Source organism: Leptonychotes weddellii, chromosome 14 (assembly GCF_054177405.1).
Source record: "Leptonychotes weddellii isolate Sample4059 chromosome 14, ASM5417740v2, whole genome shotgun sequence".
NCBI classification, from domain to species: Eukaryota; Metazoa; Chordata; class Mammalia; order Carnivora; family Phocidae; genus Leptonychotes; species Leptonychotes weddellii.
Genome location: NC_138382.1, coordinates 29848167 through 29868780, shown reverse-complemented (window position 1 = coordinate 29868780; position 20614 = coordinate 29848167).

Genomic DNA, 20614 nt, shown 5'->3' with positions numbered 1-20614 from the left:
TGCATGGAGCACTGGGTGTTATGCACAAACGATGAATCATGGAACACTTCATCTAAAACTAATGATGTAATGTATGGGGATTAACATAAGAATAAAAAAAATAAAAATAAATAAAAATAAATAAAATAATAACTGATTTTATTATACTCTGAACTACACATCAGACCATAAACATTTAGGTTCACAGCATGAATTAAGATAAATATTATTATTGGTGTCATTTTGTAGGTGAGGAAAAAATAGCTTATTGATAAAGCCCTTATCTGTGTTCAGAGAAGTAGTAAGAGGAATAGCCAGGTCTCAAACCCACTTCTCCAGGCTCCCAAATCCAGGAAGTTAATCCACAACTTCCCAGAATTTAGGAACCAAGTTAAATGCAATTATATTTTATACCTCAGTTGTGATATTCTTAATATTTTTAATAAGACCATTAGAAATGTATTTAGTGGTAAGAGTAGTATTTCTAATAATACTTTCCATTTAATTCACAGAAGATGGAGGTAATTAATAAGCATAGAAAAAGAATACTCATAGTATGACAATTAATAGTTACCATTATTGAAAAAGTTGTTCAGTATTGCATCACCACATTATTTTCATAAATAAATACATTATTCACTTATATTTAAGTTTGATAGTGGCAATGCTTCTTGCCTGTTTTGTTCATTAATATGTGCCAGATTCCTAGAAGAGGTTATGCTGCAGAGTAAGCATTCAGTAATATTTCTGAATAAATGAATAATTTGTTTTTCCACATATGAGGACATTTTTTGTAAGTTTTCTTACCTCCAGCATACATACATGTGTGTAACAATTTTGTTATATAAACAATATATAAGATGAATGAATTTGAAACCAGTAGAAATCTACTTTAAGTGAAATCAGAATTTGTACTTTATAATTGTCATCCACAGAAAAAGTTCACGGCAGAACCAGTTTAGAGTGGATGTTGTTAAATGAGTATTTATTGTCTTGTAAATAAGATATCGCTCCAAAATACTGCAAGCATCATTCCAGATCTCCCACATTTTGTACTGCCTCCAAACAAATATAATTGTGATGGGTATGGGTGTGACACCTGCTCCCAAGTTCCTAGTAGCTACAGGACATTCTATGCTCTGAATTTTGTCCCCTGCTAAATCTGACGTTGAAACCCTAAAGCAAGTGTGACTGGATTTGCACATAGGACAGTTAGAAGATAGTTAAGGTTAAATGAAGTCATAAGGGTGAGATCCTAATCTGATAGGATCAGTGGCTTTTTGAAAGGAGATTTTCCCCCCTCTCTGTCTCTCCACCTGCACTCACCAGTGTGGTCACAGAGGTGACAGTGCAAAGGCAGCTGTCTGCAAGTCAGGAAAAGAGTCCTTATCAGAAAGTGCTTATGCTGGTGCTGTGATCTTGAACTTCCAGCCTTCAGAATATTAATTTCTGTAGCTTAAGCCACCCAGCCTGTAGCATTTTGTTATGGCAGCCCAATGAGAGAACATGTTACATTTTATTAATTAAATGGCAGAATTTATTGGCATCCATCATATAGAGTTAGCCTTACTTGAAATAAAAATTAAAACAATGGACATATTATTTTTATACAGCAATGGTAAAGGGAATCATTGGTTAAATACAATTTTACCTATAAGCAAATATTTGGGACTACTTGGTCTTTGTATTTCTTTTTTTAAAATTAGTTTCATGGGTAGAATTTAGTGATTCATCAGTTGGATACAGCTAGCACCCAGTGCTCATTACATCACATGCCCTCTTTAATGCCCATCACCCAATTATTCCTGCCTCCCACCTACCTCCCCTCCAGCAACCCTCAGTTTGTTTCCTAGGGTTCAGTGTCTCTTATGGTTTGCCTCCCAGAAATCCATTCTCAGCTATAATTTGTTTAAATAAACATTCTGCCCCTCTCTCCTTTTCTCCTTCTTCTGGGACTCCTATTATCCAGATAGTATTTCGCCTTACAGATTGGCTTATCAGATTCCTTATTTTCCATCATTTTGTCTTCTGTATTACTGAATCTCTCTTCTGTCTCATTTATCCTTGCTTTTAGAGCCTCCATTTGGGTTATACATCTTGTTAATAACATTTTTAGTTGTGGCCTGACTAGATTTTAGTTCTTTTATTTCTACAGTAAGGGATTCTCTAGTATCTTCTATGCTTTATTCAAGTCCAGCTAGTATCTTTATAATCATTTCAAATTCTAGTTCAGACATCTTACTTATATCCATATTGATTAAATCTCTGACACTGAGTACTACCTCCTGTTCTTTCATTTGGCGTGAATTTCTGTCTTGCCATTTTGTCCAGGAACAAATAGAAGAAAGAAAGAGAAAGGATAACAATAACAACAACAGAAAAATAAAAACACAACAGACCAGAAAAAAAAAATACGAAGAAATAAAACAAGAAACAAAGCAGAACAAAACAAACAAAAAGCGAGATCCTGGGTATATTTTTGTCTGTTTGTTAAAACAAACTAGATCCCAAAATAGGAAAAAAAGAAAAATATATATATACATATATATATACATATATATATAAATAAAATAAAATACAATGAAAGACCTAAAATAAAACATATATATGATATATATGTAAGAATAAAAATTAAAAAAAAGAATTAAAAATAATTGAAAAATAAGAAAATAGCTGAAAAAAAATACTGGAAGACTAAAGAATAACACACACACACACACACACACACACACACACAATGCTATATATTATTTTCCTCAAGAGCCAAATCTTTGCAGTTCTCTATGATCAGTAAACTTGGTGCTAGCCAGTTGTTCCTGCTGGTCTTCTGGGGGAGGCACCTGTTGTGTTGCTTCTCAGGTGCCCTTGCCCTTGTGGAAATGTGTCTCCCTTGCCAGGGGCTGGACTCCTTGTAAGCAGCTCAGGATTCCACTATGTGGTGCTGTTTTGCTCCCTGAAGGCTTTTTTTTTAGGCTCTTTTAAAAAAATTTTTTATTGTTATGTTAATCACAATACATTACATCATTAGTTTTTGATGTAGTGTTCCATGATTCATTGTTTGCATATAACACCCAATGCTCCATGCAGAACGTGCCCTCTTTCATACCCATCACCAGGCTAACCCATCCCCCCACCACCCTCCCCTCTAGAACCCTCAGTTTGTTTCTCAGAGTCCATAGTCTCTCATGGTTCGCCTCCCCCTCTGATTTCACCCCCTTCATTCTTCCCTGAAGGCTTTTATCACTGATGTTCGGGATGAAAATGGCGGTGCCCCACTCTCTAGCACCAGAGCTGAAGGTTCGTGCCCCCCACTCTTTAGTAAGCCCTCACAGAAAAGCAGTCACTCTTGTCTCCCTGGTTTCCATCTGAACTCTTTGTTTACCCATCCTGTGACTGAACGTTTTTATCTCAGGCATACAACTGAGTTTCAAGCCTACAGATTTTACAGAGTCCTGTGGTGTGGACTGGCGCTGTTCCCCCTGGGGGGGAAGGAAGGGGGTGTCAGGCCAGGTTTCTGTCTTTTGCTGGACACCTGCCAGGAGAGCAGTTGCATGACTGTGCAGCAGTTCACAGTTTATGGCAACCCAGAGCAGAAAGCCAAAGCCTAGACTCACTGTTTTCAGCCGGCTTCCCCACTCTGAAGCCTGGGAACTCTGCTGCACTCAGATACCCCCATTCTTCTTGTGACCCTGGGGATCCTAAGACCATGCTGTCCCACCTGGGATTCCACCCTGCTTTGTCACCTGAGCACCTTTAAGCCAGGGATGTGCCCCACTGCAGCAGATTTCTAAAAGTTCCAATTTTGTGCTCTGCTGCTTATAATACTTTGAGGGAGCCTCCTTAAGCAGACTCCCTCTCCTCTGTTGTATCCACTAATATATCACCCGGATTCAAGTCTCTGCACCTCCTACCTTCCAAAAAGTGGTTGCTTTTCTATTTGTAGAATTGCAGCATTTCTTTTCCCAGATCTCTGATTTCTCAGGTATTCAGAACAATTTGACAACTACTTAGTGGAAGTTCAGAGACCAGATGAACTTTGGGTCCCCTACTTCTCCACCATCTTAACTCCTCCCCCACTCTTTTTATTTCTATTTGTTGTACAGAGAAGTGTACTTGAAACATATTGGGAGTTATAAAGTATTTTTTTCTTATAATTCTTTCCACTTGTTTATATTAAAGAGTTAAAGTCTATCTTGCTTGCAGGAGGATAAATGCCTTCATTATGATTGCAGAACATGCCTGAGAAAAGACTGAAGTGGGAACAGTAGGAGAGTGACTGAGCTAGAAGTGTTGCCTGGGACAGCTGATTTGTCATTGATACCTAATATATCAAGGCAAGCAGGAACTATGCATGCCTTCAGGAGAATCTGGGCTGGCCACAAAATTGTTGATGAAATGGGTCTCTGTGTACACTGATATGCAGTGGTAAATCATAGTAATTATTATGTAATTCCTTAGACAATTTTGTTAGTTCAGGTATACTGTCTTTTGAACTAAAATGCCATAAGATGTACTTTTAAAATGTTACTGTATATTTCTTAAATGTTGTATGTGTAATACCTACGACTCTGATTGTATTTTGAAAGAACAGAGAGATTTTGTTGAAGCATGTTCATTAGACTGCATTAATTATACATGCAACAACCATGAAACAGGTGTTTGGCTGTAAGAGGGGTATTTAATAAAAAAAAATTGATCCTAAACTAGTATTTCATATTCTATCCTTATTTATGGGCTCCCTCACAGAATAAAAATTATAGTTAATTAATAAAAATTATGGCTAAACACTTATATCCTCTTTTGGTAAATACTCTGTTTAGAGGAAGGCTGGTATATTTATAGTATAAAACAATATTTGTATTTACATATTCTTTAAAACATTCAATTCTTAAATTTTGTTCAATTTCACTGTGCTCAAAATACTCCAAGTTGAGGATTCTTACACTGAAAAACCTAAAAATTGTCTGAAATAGTCCTGAACATATAGATATAGCCATAAATCTCAACTAAAATATATGATTGTCCAGGTTGAGTTTGCATTTCTCAGTTGGTTACATGTTTGTGCCCTCACACTTATAAGATTCTCTCACTAAATCAATCCCTTCTTATAGGATTTGGAGTCACCTTTCTTACTATATTACCTTTAACAGGCACAGATTTCAAACATTCTGGAATAGGGAAGTAATCAGGTACTTTATTTCTCCAGAAAGTTCAAGTGTTTGCAAATTACATCAGGTGGTGACAGGTTAAAATAAAGAAAACAAAACAAAACAAAAAAACAAAAATTAAAAATTAATAAAGAAAACAGCTTTACTCAGCCTTTAATGTAACAGGCCCTCTTATAATCTTTGCATAAATTTAGAATTACCATATCTAAGCTCAGCTGAGGAGGATCTTGTGAATGTCCAGAGTGGCATATAGCTGATGGCTCTGTATTCAGAGTCCCACATTTTACTGCCCAGAGATTTTGCAGGTGTTGGCCCTGACAGTGATTCACAAAGAATAATTGCTTCTGGGACCCCTTAATGTTTGAGTTCCAAAATGTCCCTCTTCCTCTAATGCTCACAGCTCATGGAGGAACAATAGGAGAAGCTGGCATTGTAGTAAGTCAGGAAGAGTAAGTCTTTAGCTAGTTCAGCCGTGTATCAGCTGAACCTTACCTTTACATCTGATCTTTCTTCTAAATATTATATCATGAGCACATGAGCACACACACACACCACTGCTCTACAAGTACATATAATATATTCATGGATCAAAACATGAAAATATATGCAAACACTCAGCCCACTAAGCTTCAAGAGCTGGAGTTGGCTTTACTTATATGCTTTTAAAATTTTGCCAAGCACTTTGTTGGGCATATATTAGTTAAGTGCTAGATGATTGAAACACTTGGTTTTATTAAATCATGTTATTTTGTAACAAGTTTTGATCTTCAGATTTTTGTAATCTTGGTAATAGTGCACATAGACTTACCAGAATGTCTAGAGCAGGCTATTTCCCCCAAAAGAGAATTCACAGGTCATTCGATTTTGTGGGGTTGTATTTCTTGTGGAGGAAATAAGAGAGGAGTTCTTCTAATAACTTTTCCTGCTGAATAGAATGACCTAGATTTGTTGTATACTGGCAAAGCTGCTAGAGGATATTTTTACATTGCCATTTGTCCTCAAGAGTTATCTAACTGATTTCACCATATGAAATCCCTTTCAAGTCCGTCTTCTGACAACGTGGATATGCTATTCGATTTGTAGTATCAGAAAGCTGGGAGGCAAGAGGTAAGAGCTGAAAATAGGAGATAAGAGTTCATATTTCTTCTGACCATTAAAAAAAATCTACCCAGAAAAGGAAATTTAGCAAGATCTCTTCTTATCACACTCATTATTTTGTAGGAACTATTTTAATTATCATAAAATACCTTTTTTTAAAAAATCTTGAATTACCATGACAGTCTCCAGTTTGAAAACAGACAAAACAATGTGAATGATGTAAACATAAATTATAACCTTGACCTAGCTGCATACAATTACCTTCTAATTTCTTGATGAAATGAAACATCTTTATTTCACACTCAATTTCCAGTAGACTGATTATCATATGTGATGCTTAATTTGTCCCTGCTTGTACCTAATTAATGGATATGGTAAGTGTATTCACCAAGTTTTGCAAGTGAGCTGTACAAGAACATATGTCAAACTCCTCAGCTTCCCTGGTAAACCATTCTTCGTGATTTGTGTATCTGGTAGTTAGTTGAAAGATAATCTTTTTTAAAACATAAAACTCTTACTCTAAATTTTTTCTCTATTAATATCAAATGCAAATTTTAGACAAGCAGGACATAGTTATTCAATTCAGTGTTATAGTGTTCTGTTAACTAGAATAAAGTAATGGATTTCAGTTTGAGGCTCTTTTTTTTTTTAAAGATTTTATTTATTTATTTGAGAGAGAGAATGAGAGAGAGAGAGCATGAGAGGGGGGAGGGTCAGAAGGAGAAGCAGACTCCCTGCTGAGCAGGGAGCCCGATGCGAGACTCGATCCCGGGACTCCAGGATCATGACCTGAGCCGAAGGCAGTCGCTTAACCAACTGAGCCACCCAGGCGCCCATCAGTTTGAGTCTCTTGAATCCACTCACCTGTCTGAATTTCTCTCACCTCACTGACTGGTTATGGAATTTTACGTGTGTTTTAATAGTAGAGGCCTCAATAAATTCCCTATCTCTAAAACTCTGTACTTTAGAACACGTTGATCTCCTTCACCATAGAGAAAAGTAGAACTATTCATTCTTTTGACCTATATAGCATGTCTAAACATATATAATATTAAATCCAATATGTAAACACTTAGGAATGGAGAAATACATTCATTGGACAACAAAGACTCGGACCTCTGTCTCTCTACACTGTACCCTCACCAACAACTATAATATCATCATACATAAAAGAGGGATCGTACATAAACACATAGGTAGATAGCTACAGCTATGACTATAACTATTGATATTGATATCTGTGTATATATTACACAGAATAGTAATGCTGTCCTGACAATTACTTCACAGAGAATATTTTGTTTTATTTTATTGATTTGAAAATTAGTAAGAATAAAAGCAAGAGTGAAAGAAATTAAAGTGGGCCTAAAATAAATCATGCTAAAGGCATAAAGACATTTTTAAAACATTGTTCATGAGACCATAGCACCGACATTGTATTTTTCCCTGTTCTTCTAGCTAGCAATAATCCATATCACCAAATACCTTACTTTTTTATGGTAATAAAAGATCAAGTAGCACATAGTTTTTGTTATTGTTGTTTTGTGAACCACAGGAGCTTTATCATTTGATTTTAACTAGTATGCTTTTTGTATTTATATTATATTATATTTATTTATTTATTTTTTAGAGAGGGAGAGAGAACACGCAAGTGTTGCAGGGGAGTGGCAGAGGGAAAGGGAGAGAGAGAATTTTAAGCAGGCTCCACACCTAGTGGAGAGCCTGGCTTGGGGGCTTAATCTCATGACCCTGAGATCATGACCTGAGTCAAAATCAAGAGGTGGATGCTTAGCTGACTGAGCCACCCAGGTGCCCCTATCATTTGATTTTAAAAGACCATGGGGCATAAAGAAATCACGTTTTTTCTTCCTCTTAAAATTCATGGAAATTGGTATCTGAGAAGACATTATCATTAACAGCAAGTATCTATTGAGATTCTACTTTCTATTGTGTTTTGGTGCTGAGTTACAAAGTTGTATAAGACTAATGACTTTTATCTGGAAAGGTAAAGGTTTAGGTTGGAAAGCTCTGTTCTGTCCTTGTTTGGTAATCTTTGAGTGATTTTACTACATTGTTTTCTGTGTGCTAATAATGTCCTATTCTCTAATGTTCAAAAGAAAATAAATCACTTGGTTATCTAATATAATCAAATAGATTTTTGAAATTTTTTTGAATTCCAGAAACCATGAAAGATACAAAAAAAGTGACTATTTAAAAAATTTATTTTAACAATATATGAAATATTAATTTCCTAAGAGAAAATCAAATTACCTTTTTATTCATAAAATATTTCTTATTTTTAATATAGTTATATAATATATAACTATGTTGTGATATATGTATATATAATGAAATGTTCACAGATTATGAATGTTAAAAACCACTAATATATCATGTTTTAGAAACAAATAATATGTTATATGTTAATTAAAATAAATAAATAAAGTTAAGTAAACATTAAAAAAAAGAAATCTTGGGCGCCTGGGTGGCTCAGTTGGTTAAGCGACTGCCTTCGGCTCTGGTCATGATCCTGGAGTCCTGGAATCGAGTCCCACATTGGGCTCCCTGCTCAGCGGGGGGTCTGCTTCTCCCTCTGACCCTCTTCCCTCTCGTGCTCTCTGTCTCTCATTCTCTCTCTCTCAAATAAATAAATAAAATCTTTAAAAAAAAAGAAAAAGAAATCTTGCCATTTGCTACAACATTGATGGACCAAGATGCTGAGTGAAATAATTCAGAGAAAGACAAATACTACGTGATTTCACTTACATGTGGAATGTAAACAAACAAACAAAACAAAACAGACTCATAAATACAGACAACAAACTAGTGGTTGCCGGGTGGTGGGGATGGGGAAGGCAGGTGGGGAGATGGACGAAATATGTGAAGGGGATTAACAGGTATAAACTTCCAGTTATAAAATAAATAAGTCACAGGGTTATAAAGTACAGCATAGGGAATATAGTCAATAATATTGTAATAACTTTGTAGGATGACAAATAATAACTAGAGTCATCGTGGTGATCACTTTTTAATATATATATGAATGTCTAAACCCTATGTTGTACACCTGAAACTAATATGATATGTCAACCATATTCCAAATTTATAAAGTTTTGTTTAATAAAAAAATAACCTGATGTTCTAGACATAATTGTAGTTCTTGAAATTGTGATTTTACTCCCCAGAGAAGAGCTTCTCAAAAAAAAAAAAGGAAAAAAAAGAAGGGGGGGGAGGGAATGAGCATAGAATTGTCTATTCTTGTACAAACATAAATAAAATATATGTATATGTAGTTTTATTGAGTGATTTCATAAATATATATTTTCTAAGTTAGGCACTGACCTTACTCATTTGTTTTACACATACAATTTATCAGAAACATAGACTGACTTTGTTAGAAGGTAAAAATTGACATGAAACCTAGTACTATACTTATCTATAGTGCTTACAAACTAGGTGACCGTAACATTGTCTATCATTGACATTTGATTCTCTGTGCCCTCTTTGAAATAGGTTTATTACCACAGTTCTGCAGTGTTTAGAACTCTGAGAACATCACGGCTTATCTTGGTATCCTTGTTCATGTTTTCTGTCAGGAAGACTAGTTCTTGCTGAGTTAATCATCCCCAAATATCAGTGATATAACACAAAATTTTGAAATTTCCTTTGCGCACTGTGTCCAATGCAGGTAGTTAAGGAGGTTGCAATCATTTACCATGCCACAGTGAGATAGAGACATGACAAATCATACACTGACTCCCAAAGTGTTCACTAGGAAGTGACAAATGTCACTTTCCCTCACGTTACATTAACCAAGTCAAATCACTTGGACAGATATAACTTCAGAGCAATTGAATTAATTGCAATTGAATTAATCCTGCCATGTGCCCAGAAGAAGAAAGCTGAATTGCTTCGATAAACAGCTATTACAGCTAACTTATCCACCTATCCCCTATAGATTGCACTCTTGGAAACCCTATTCTGCAATACCTATTCTTTGATGATCCCTCCTAGCTTAGTTTTCTTCTCTCCCTTCAAAATATTTCAACTGTGTTCTTGAAACTCCATTCCTTAGTAAACAATCTTAACTTCATCCCAAATTCTTCTACTTCCTTGTTAGCTAAAATCTGCATCTCTAACAAGAAAACTTCTTGTCCTGAAGCCCTCATGGCTATTCACAGCTGTTTTTCCCATAATGACAATTGGAAATACATTTTTATCATCATTATGTAACTTACAAACAATAGTTTTATTAAGATTACAGGCTTTATTAAAACAAACACGTAGGGGTTCCTGGGTGGCTCAGATGGTTAAGCGTCTGGCTTCAGCTCAGGTCATGACCTTGGGGTCCTGGAATTGAGCCCCATATCAGGCTCCCTGCTCAGCTAGGAGTCTGCTTCTCCCTCTCCCTCTGCTCCCCACTCATCCTTGCTCTTTCTCTCTTTTGAATAAATAACATCTTTTTTAAAAAAACATAAACTTACAAAATCAAACCAAAAATAATAACATTGACAAAACAACAATAACCATACAACAACCAAAACTCAACTCTACACATTTGAGTGTTTTGTCACTTTCTATCCTTTACTAATGTCAACTGATGATCTTCTATCACCTGGGTCAGACTTTTTCCCCAACTATTTTTTTTAAGATTGTATTTATTTATTTTTTTAAGATTGTATTTATTATCAGTTCATGAGATCATGAACTGAGATGAAACAGAGTCTTTTGCTCAACCGCATGAGCCACCCAGGCACTCCATCCCAACTATTTGTACACTAGCTTGACTTTAGTAGCCCTGATGTACATCTGTTTTCTCCCAAAATTTTGGTTCCCTCATCTCCTCAACTTGTATTCTCTCTATTCTAGAGCATTTTAACTCTCCTGATAGTACCTTCTAATGATATGTCTTTCTTTTCTTGTACCATACGGAAAATTTTAACCCCAGTGCAGTATGGAGATTTGCCTTCTCTACTCATACTTTAGGACTCTAAATACTTGTTTCCAATCCTTCGTTCTTCCTTACTGTATCTACCAATCTTTTTGTGTGATCTTCATCAGCTATCTTGCATTTTCACCCATTAGTTATTTCAAGCCTTACTAAGTCCTCAGGCCCCTACCCCACCAACTTTTTCCCATTTCTCCTTTCCCTCTCATCACATTACCCTACTTTCTCTTCAAAAATAAAATGGAGACCAGACTCATTATTACAAATGAAGGTACTTCTGTATTCATCTTGGCTTCCTGCTCTCTGTTAAAGTAGAAATTAAATGGAAGTCGTTCATCTAAGGTTAATTCTTGCACATGTAACTGTGGATTATATAAGCATCTTGTCCCTAGCATCTTCAAACCTTTCTTCAGGCCCTTTTATTAGCAATTTACCCATGGGAAAAAGCCTTTAATCTACAAAATGCTATTTTTCTCAGCACTGTGCCTTCTGTGAACTATCATTGCTTCTCTTTCCTTCATTTCAGTTTCTTAGAATCATCTGTTCTCGTTCTCTAATTTCTGACTTTTCATTACTTACTGTATTCATGTAACCCGTCTTTCTGCAATCCTTCAATTTTACCGGTATTTTTGTCATGGTAGGTAAAATCCTTTTTTTTTCCCCCTGAATCTAATAGCTTTGATTGTTCACTACCTCCTTATTACCATGCCATCCATTGTTTGCTCTCGCAACATCTTCCCTGGTAGTCTTCCTATGTCTCTGACTCCACTTCCTGGTTTTTCCTTCATGAAATATGCTTTCTCTACCTATTGTTAAATTTGTTCAGCTCCAGAGTTGTATTCCATATCTTCTATTCTTCCTCCACATTCAGGACAGTTATGTAAATGTCCAGGCTACTCTTGTCCCTTCACATATCAATATACCAATTTATTTTAAGTCTACATTTCATATTCTAACCTGTCTTATGAAATCCAAATTTATTCAAAAGTTTTCCAGGAATTTCCACTTAAATCTTCTATCATCTCCTTTGACTAACATAAATAAAAATGAACGCACTCTTTTCTTCCAAAATATTTCTCATGGCTCCCCTCTTTTGTTGAATGAAACCATCATCCTCCAAGCTTGAGTCCATGATTCTTTTTCATCTTATAAATTCAACTAGTATCAGATATATTAAAATTGTTAATATCTCATGTATTCAGTTCACTTCCCTTCTTCCTCAGAGCCACTAGCTCAATTCAGGACTTTATAATTTCCATGTAGGTTTTCATATTTGCTTTGTTGTTGGTCTTTCTTCCCTGACTCATCCCCCCTCTTTACAAGTTGTTCTCCACACTGCTGCCAGAATTGCCTTTGTAAAAAACAAATCTAATTAACAGCATCCTATGTGTAAAATCCTTGAGCATCCCGAGCTTCACAATAGAGTTCCAGTTTTTAGCACAAGATAAAAGTCCTTTGTGATTCTGATTTCTGCTCCACTCTTCAACATCAGCTTTTACAACGTTTCCATTGAAATTAATGTTTCATTCATACAAACTTGCTTTTTATTTTTAAGCAGTGAAACCCTTTCTCAGCATTCTTCTATTATGTATTATAACTATTACCTGAGATTCATTTCCCATTGCTCCTTCACTCCTGTTCTATCAACATTGAGCTAATTCTTGTTCACTCTTCAGGAAGCCTGCCCAGATATTCCTATTTGGGTTAGTTGTCATTCCTCTTTGCTCTACTGACTTTCCCTTTGAACTTTGTAATCATCCACTTGTAAGCTTTTAGAGGATATGGACAGTGTCTAATTCATGTTTATATCCCTGGCACCTAGCACAGTGTTTACTGGTACACAATAATCACTGCTAGTTGCTGTTGAACAAAAAGTTAGGGAACTTAGTCCTTTTCATCTAATGTGTTTTCTCTTCTTCAAGAATAGAAGTTTTAGGAACTATTTTCTTTGTAGAAGGTTTTATATTTAGCCATGTTAACAAGATATAAACACAGAAATTCAGAAAGCCTATTATTAAAGAGCCTATATAAAAAGCCCAACAGCTAGACAATACTTTCTTAAATAGGTAAATTATTCTAAAATGAGAGAGTGCATGAACTTTCTCAAAAGAAAAAGGCTTAGTGTAAAAGGTAGGAAACAAGGGAGAGACAAAATTCATTAGTCACTGATGCTTTTTCCTCTGTTTTATCGCTACATTGGTTTATGCATGTAACTTCCCTGAACATATTTGTTAATTTATTAAATTCTCTGGCCCTACATTCCCCTTTCAATGGTAAACTTCATCCAGTATACTAGCATAAAACTTTGGCCATCCTGGACATTTACAAAGATGAGTTAAGACTCTAAAAAAATGTTGAACCCCCCAGGAGAGTCCATTAAAGAAACTCTCTGTTCATCAAAATAGCCAAACCCTTTTGATGTTTGCTACCAATAAAAATCAGGCACACATTGCAGTAGGGTGCAGACATGGAAAAACCAGTGCCTGCTCAAGATCTGTTAGGGGAGAGAGTCTCTTAAATAGAACACCATGGTTTACTGATGTATAACTCCGTGTTTTACTCTTGTATCCATACTGCTTAACATGGTGCTCCACACATTCTATGCCCTCAATCAATTTTTGTATTTTAGTGGAAAAACATAAAAGTAGAAACTGGTAAGTGCTAGAGATTTGTATAATGTACTGAAGGACTATAATTCAAGATCAGTTCATTCTTTCTAGGGGGATATAGAAGAATTAAGAAAAGCTATGGCATAAGGAATTTTAATATGTTCACTTCTCTGTGGAATCTGGAATTTTAAAAAAATATGCTCCCCTTCCAACTCTCTCTCTCTTTCCATGTATCTAAAAATCAAATTCCTTACCACACAATAAATTACTTTCATTTCAAAAACTGTATTTTAGAAATTTATTATAAAGCTTTGTCATATAAAATGAGCAAGTACTAACTATATGGATTATTATTTTTAATAAGCAAAATAAAAGTAGAGTAGAAAAATAGCATTAACTGTATTCTTTCTAAGCATTCTTTCTAATTGTATTCTGTTTTAGCATTAGTTTTATTTATAGAAGAGCAAACAAAAGATAAATGAGTAAATTCCTGGAGGTTACAAAGCTACTAAGTGTGGAGCCTGGATTCATAACTAAGTTCGACTAACTCCAAAGCATATACCCTGGGTTTCATACTGGAATTTAAGCCTACAAGTCCTTGAGTGTGACTGTGTCAGTGAATTCTCAGGTCACTTAAATGAGCACAGGGTCAGCTGTCTGCAGTTTGAGTACTTTAAATTCTTGCAGATTTTTCAACAAATGGTTCTGGAAGAGTTAGATGTTAATATGTCAAGAAACCAAAATAAAACTCAATGTGCACATCGTACCATATACCAAAATTACCTCAAAATGTATCATAGACCTGATTTCTAGAAGAAAATAGGAAAAAATAAGGATGACCTTAGATTAGGCAAATCATTTTATATTTGACACCAAAAGCACATTCCTAGTAGGACACCAACCACATCCCATACTAGGAAATATGGTAAAGTGGACCTTATTAAAATTTAAAATTCTGCTTTGTGAAAGAGACTATTAATGAAAAGATTAACCATGATATGGGTGAAAGTATTTGCAAATCATATTTCTTACATAGGACTTGTCTCCTGAGTATATAAAGATCTCTCAACACTCAACAATAAGAGAGCAAACTACCCTCTAAAAATGGGCAAAAGATTAAACAGATACCTGTACCTCTGAAACAAATAATACATTATAAGTTAAAAAAAAAAAGAAGAAGAAGAAGAAGATAGCAGGAGGGGAAGAATGAAGGGGAAATCGGAGGGGGAGATACACCATGAGAGACGATGGACTCTGAAAACAAACTGAGGGTTCTAGAGGGGAGGGGGGTGGGGGGATGCATTAGCCTGGTGATGGGTATTAAAGAGGGCACGTTCTGCAGGGAGCACTGGGTATTATACGCAAACAGTGAATCATGGAACACTACATCAAAAACTAATGATGTATGGTGGTTAACATAACATAATAATAAAAAAAGATATATGGAGAACAAATAAGCATATGAAAAGATGCTCAACAAAATTAATCATGTAAAAGCAAATCAAATCAATAATGAAATACCACTACACATTTATTAAAGTGTCTACAATTAAAAACAAACAAAGAGATAAGGCAACAGCAAAGGCTGGTAAGGATACAGAGATCCTGGAATTCTCCTATGTTGCTGGTAGAAATGCAAGGTGGTCCAGTCACTTTGGAAGACAGCTTGGCTGTTTCTTATAAATCTAAAGATATACCTACCACATGACCCAACATCTCCACTCCTTGGTGTTTACTCAAGAGAAGTATAAACTCATATTCAATCAATATAACCTGTCCATGAATGTTTATGGCAACTTACTCCATAGTTGCCTGAAAACTGTAAAGAACCCACATATACTTCTCACCATGGAATAGGTAAATAAATCTGTGGTACATGCAAACAATGGAATTCTCTGCAACAATAAAATGGACAGACTATTGATTTATATAAATACATTTTTGCTAAGTGAAAGAAGCAAAATATTGAGGGCTACAAATTTCATACTTCCATTCATGTGACACTCTTAAAAAAACAAAACTATGGGAAGGACAACAGATCAGTAGTTGCCAGTAGCTGGGGGGAGAGGTTGTTCATAAAGGTGTACACAGAGAACCTTCTGTAGATGTGAAACTCTTCTATAAGGAACAGTAGTGGTGGACTCTATTCATTTGTCAAACCCATATAACTGCACACAACAAAAAGCCAAATTTGTATATGTAAATTAAAAAAATAAATCATTAAAAAAATAAATCAATCAAGAATATGGGGGAAAGATGGAATCCAGACTGTGACAGATGACTCTGACTATATCACAAATGAATCATACAACCACACTGAATGGGAAGAAAGGAGCTGACCTAAGTAACTTTAAAAGTGGTGTTTGACTGAATATTCTAAGGCTAAACATATTAAAAAAAAAAGGTACACAAAAACTATACTGTAGTTGATAAATTTGTTTCTCAAAGTGGTGTAGGTTGGAAATTGTGAAACTAGTTCACATGTATATTAGAGGTGAACAAATTAATAGATGTATTGCAGATAATGTGAATGGGTATTCTCTCCGTTGGGTAAAGAAACTACAAATAAGGAAATGGGAATGCTAGAAAAAACTGTCATGCTGAATTAGTATTGGAGGTATTAAAATGGATCTATATTTTAAAAATTTACATACAGATATGCATGTGTATCCATGACTTGGTATACATACATTTATTTCCTAGTTCTATATAACAAAGATGCTAGAAGCACACACCTAGCACCCAGATCTTGGATTCTAAAAACTATCTTTCATTAAAAAAAAAAAAAAAAAATCAGGGCTCCTTGGAAGTCTGGTTATATCTAGGGGTAAAGCAGAGGAAATGCAAGATAAGCCAGCTTGGAGAAAATGCAAAATGAGTCTGGAGAACCTTGTGATTCCAGAAAGTAGAGCAGTGGAAAAAATATGTATTTATATCATATATTGTATATTCTATATTTATAATATATATGTATATGTCAATATATATGATGCATGCATATGAAAAGGACACAGGAGCCAACATGAAAGAGCAATTAATGACTAAATTTGGAACAACTTGATCAGTAAAATAAATAACCACATAATTGGATTATAATCCAAAAAATAAATATATCCAAAATTATGTAAGCAAATATATAGATAAATGTGAAAGCCACAACTCTTCCTTACAGAACTCCAGTTCATAACTGTAGAATGAATGAGGAAAATAGAAAATCACTGTTGTGATGCCGTATTAGAAATTATTACAGGAAAAATCCTCTCATGGATTCTAAGATGAGTGGGTGAAAATTCACATGGAAAATGATTTACATAGTCTTACATTCTTTTCCCTAAATATTTCATAATTACAAAAGAAAAAGTAGTAAGTCTGCAGCGGAGAATCCTAACAGAGACCACTTTGGGGATCAGAGTTAATTTTATCAGAACTCATATCAGCATTATACACAATGTACTTCATTATGTGCAGTGTCATGCACCGAGAAGGGCACCTTACCTCAGTGGACTCCTTCCCAGTAATTTCAGTCTAATCATGAGGAAATATCACACATACCCAAATTAAGGTACATTCTCAAAATTTATTGACCAGTGCTCTTTAATAGAGTCATGGTCATGAAAGACAATGATAGATGGAATAAATGTCACTGATTGGAGACATCTCTGTCAAATAAATACAATGTAGTATCCTGGACTGGATCCTATAACAACAATAACAACAAGAAAATTCAGTACATCCATGGAAAAACCAGTGAAATCCGAATAAGTTTTCTACTTTCGCTAATAGTATTGTATCAAGGTTATTTTCTTAGTTTTGATAAATGTGCTGTAGTTATATAAGATGTTCATGGGGAAGTCGGCAGGAGGTTGTAGAAGTCTTTGTACTATTTTTGCAACTCTGTTATAAAGCTAAAATTATCTTAAAGATTAGAAAAAATCTCAAAACTTTAAAGTACCCACTCCTCCTTGCCCTTCCTCCCTCCTGGATTCATTGAGAATCTTCACATTCTTCTGTGAATCGTTTATGAAACAATGTTGCTACTAGCAATCAATTCATTCTGTACTGTATATTTGTCTTTTAATGGTACCCACTTGAAAAAAAATGGTACCCACTTGTCATGTAGCTCAGTTAAAATAGTATTTATTTAATAACATGGGAGTATAACTGGGTAGAATCTGCAACTATCCTTTTTTGCAACTCTCTGTTCTATTAGAGAAAGATGCAGCTTCAGAGAATGCTTGCTTCAAGTCTTGGCATGCCTGGTGATGCCTACAAAAAGTGTAAATTTTATAGCAACCCAGGGCTTCCTAACACGCTCTGTTCTTGCTTTCTGAAGGTATATCTTTCAGTTGTTTCTTGATTACCGAGTGGTGGCAGGTGGGAGCTTCGCAGCTGCTTGATTCAGTGGCTGATATGTCTATTCTTTGAGAACACAATTGACAGCTTGGCAGTCAGCGTTCTTAAATGATCAGTGGAGCTCAAACAAGATCCCTTGTTTTATGCATCTCTTTCGTGAAGACTGCAATATGTGTGCCAGCTGAGAAAAATACCATACATAATGAGTCCTAAACTTTAAATCTAGTGAAGTCTAATTGCCTTTCTTTGGAATAGTGTTGCCACTGACTACAACAGCACTTTTGTGGTACCTTACATAAGCTGAATGGATTCGAATTAGACTACTTAATCACATTGAGAAACCAGAGTGGAGGACATTTATATCCTTTTAGAGGACATATTACCTGCTGATGTGTATGTAGTGCCAACTTTGTAGCATATACACCAGTGTTAAAATTCAGCTTTTATAGGCACTCAGCAGCACCCCTCTTTCGCACCTTTTAACACTAAGAGCAAGACTCGTGTCCAACTCCTGACACAACAGCAAGAGAATATTTCCTTTTGAGGTCAAAAGAGGATATGAGGGAGGCAATAAAATAAAATGCAAAAAGACATGTATTACAAATAAGAACACAGGATTTAGTACATAGTTCCTAATACTTAGCCTTCTATCTGTGGGGAAGTCATCTTAATGTTCTCAATTTCAATTTCTTTCCTTATAAAATGCTAATAATAGGAACTGTCCTCTTTACATCATAGGGTTGTGACATTAATGACTTCGGAAGAGCTGCTATGTACAATGCAAAATTCCAAATGTATTTAAGTGGATAGTGCTGTAGTTTTGTTTTGAATTGATATGGCTATGGCTTCTAAGTTCTCATCTTGGTAATTTTACCAACAATTCTTAAGTACAAAGTTTCTGAGGCAGTAATACCAAGTGGCAATTAAATAAAATTACTCTCATTTATTACTGAAATTAAATTTATGCAGAAGTCTACTGAATAGAATAAACCTAAGTTTTATATCATTTAGAGCTGGATTTTCTCTAGATTTTTTTTTAATAAAAAGGCTAGAGAGTCAATTTGAATATTAAACTTCACACTGGTGTGCAGTGAGACTCATTTTGGGACTATATACATAGCAAGGAGAGAATTCAACTTATACATCATCCTTGTTTTAGCAAGTCTCTTTCTTTGGCTACAGATTTAAAAAGCATCATTTCTATGACATTTTCCTTGTGTATCTTTTCTAAAATTACATTTTTGTCACCCCTGACATGTATTTTTCCCTTCTTGGCTTTATTTTCCTCCTCAGCACCTATAATTATTTCACTTACTATATGTTGTATTCATTTATATTCTTTAATATCTGTTGTCCTACTAAAGTGTAAGTTCCAGGAGGTAAGATAGTTTTGTCTGTCTTTTATATCTTCAGCATCCACAATGGTGCCTCACATAGTAGCCTCTCAAAATATTTATTCAATAAATGATAAAGTTAAAAAAAAGATATTTATATCTGTTTTTCTCTCTCCATTTTTCTCCCCTAACTAAACATGTCAATATCATTGGGTACTATAGGAATCTTAATTTTTAAAAAAATAACCAAATTTGAATTTACATTTTTGGTCTCATTTAATGTTTTTAATAAACAGTATTAATATATTTATTACCTTTGAGGGGCACCTGGGTGGCTCAGTCAGTTAAACGACCGACTCTTGATTTCTGGTCAGGTCATGATCTCAGGATAGTGAGATTGAGCCCCACGTTGGGCTCCACACTCAGCACAGAGTCTACTTGAGATTCTCTTTCTCCCTCTCCCTCTCCCCATGCTCACACTTTTCTAAATAAATAAATAATAAATAAAATCCTATATATATGTATAGATATATATACATAACCTTTGAAAATGCATTCACTTTGAGTATTACATTAATTTGCCCAGTTATAAATCTTTAATCTTAATTTTATTAATTATTGCTACACATGGATTAGTCAGTAATAGTGATTGTCACAATGAAGTGATCTGGATTTATGCATTTAATTCATTAAGCTTTCCAACCTTCCTAGGAAGAAAGGCTTCTTGGTACTATCCTGTGTTCCTGTGAGCTCTACATACACTTTTCAGCCCCCAAATAAGCCATTCTTTTAATTCTGTGTATCATCACACATTAGTCCGACCAAAATGGGAGTATTGGTCACAGTTGTGGTTACCATAGTTTAAAGGGAACTTTAACATTTGAAGAAAAACAGAGATTGTCAATTATTAAGTTTTTCAAAGCAAAACAAATACATAATATATTCCCAAAAAACCGATGCACTGCCTAATGTAATGGTAAGAATACATATACTGAATCTTTGACCATCTGCTATATACATTTTAGAAGGAATGCTATGTATGTTTTAGAAAGAATGTTTTAGAGGAAGTGTTAACTATATTACCTATAAATACCCTTCTAACTCTAAGATTCTATGATTTTATTA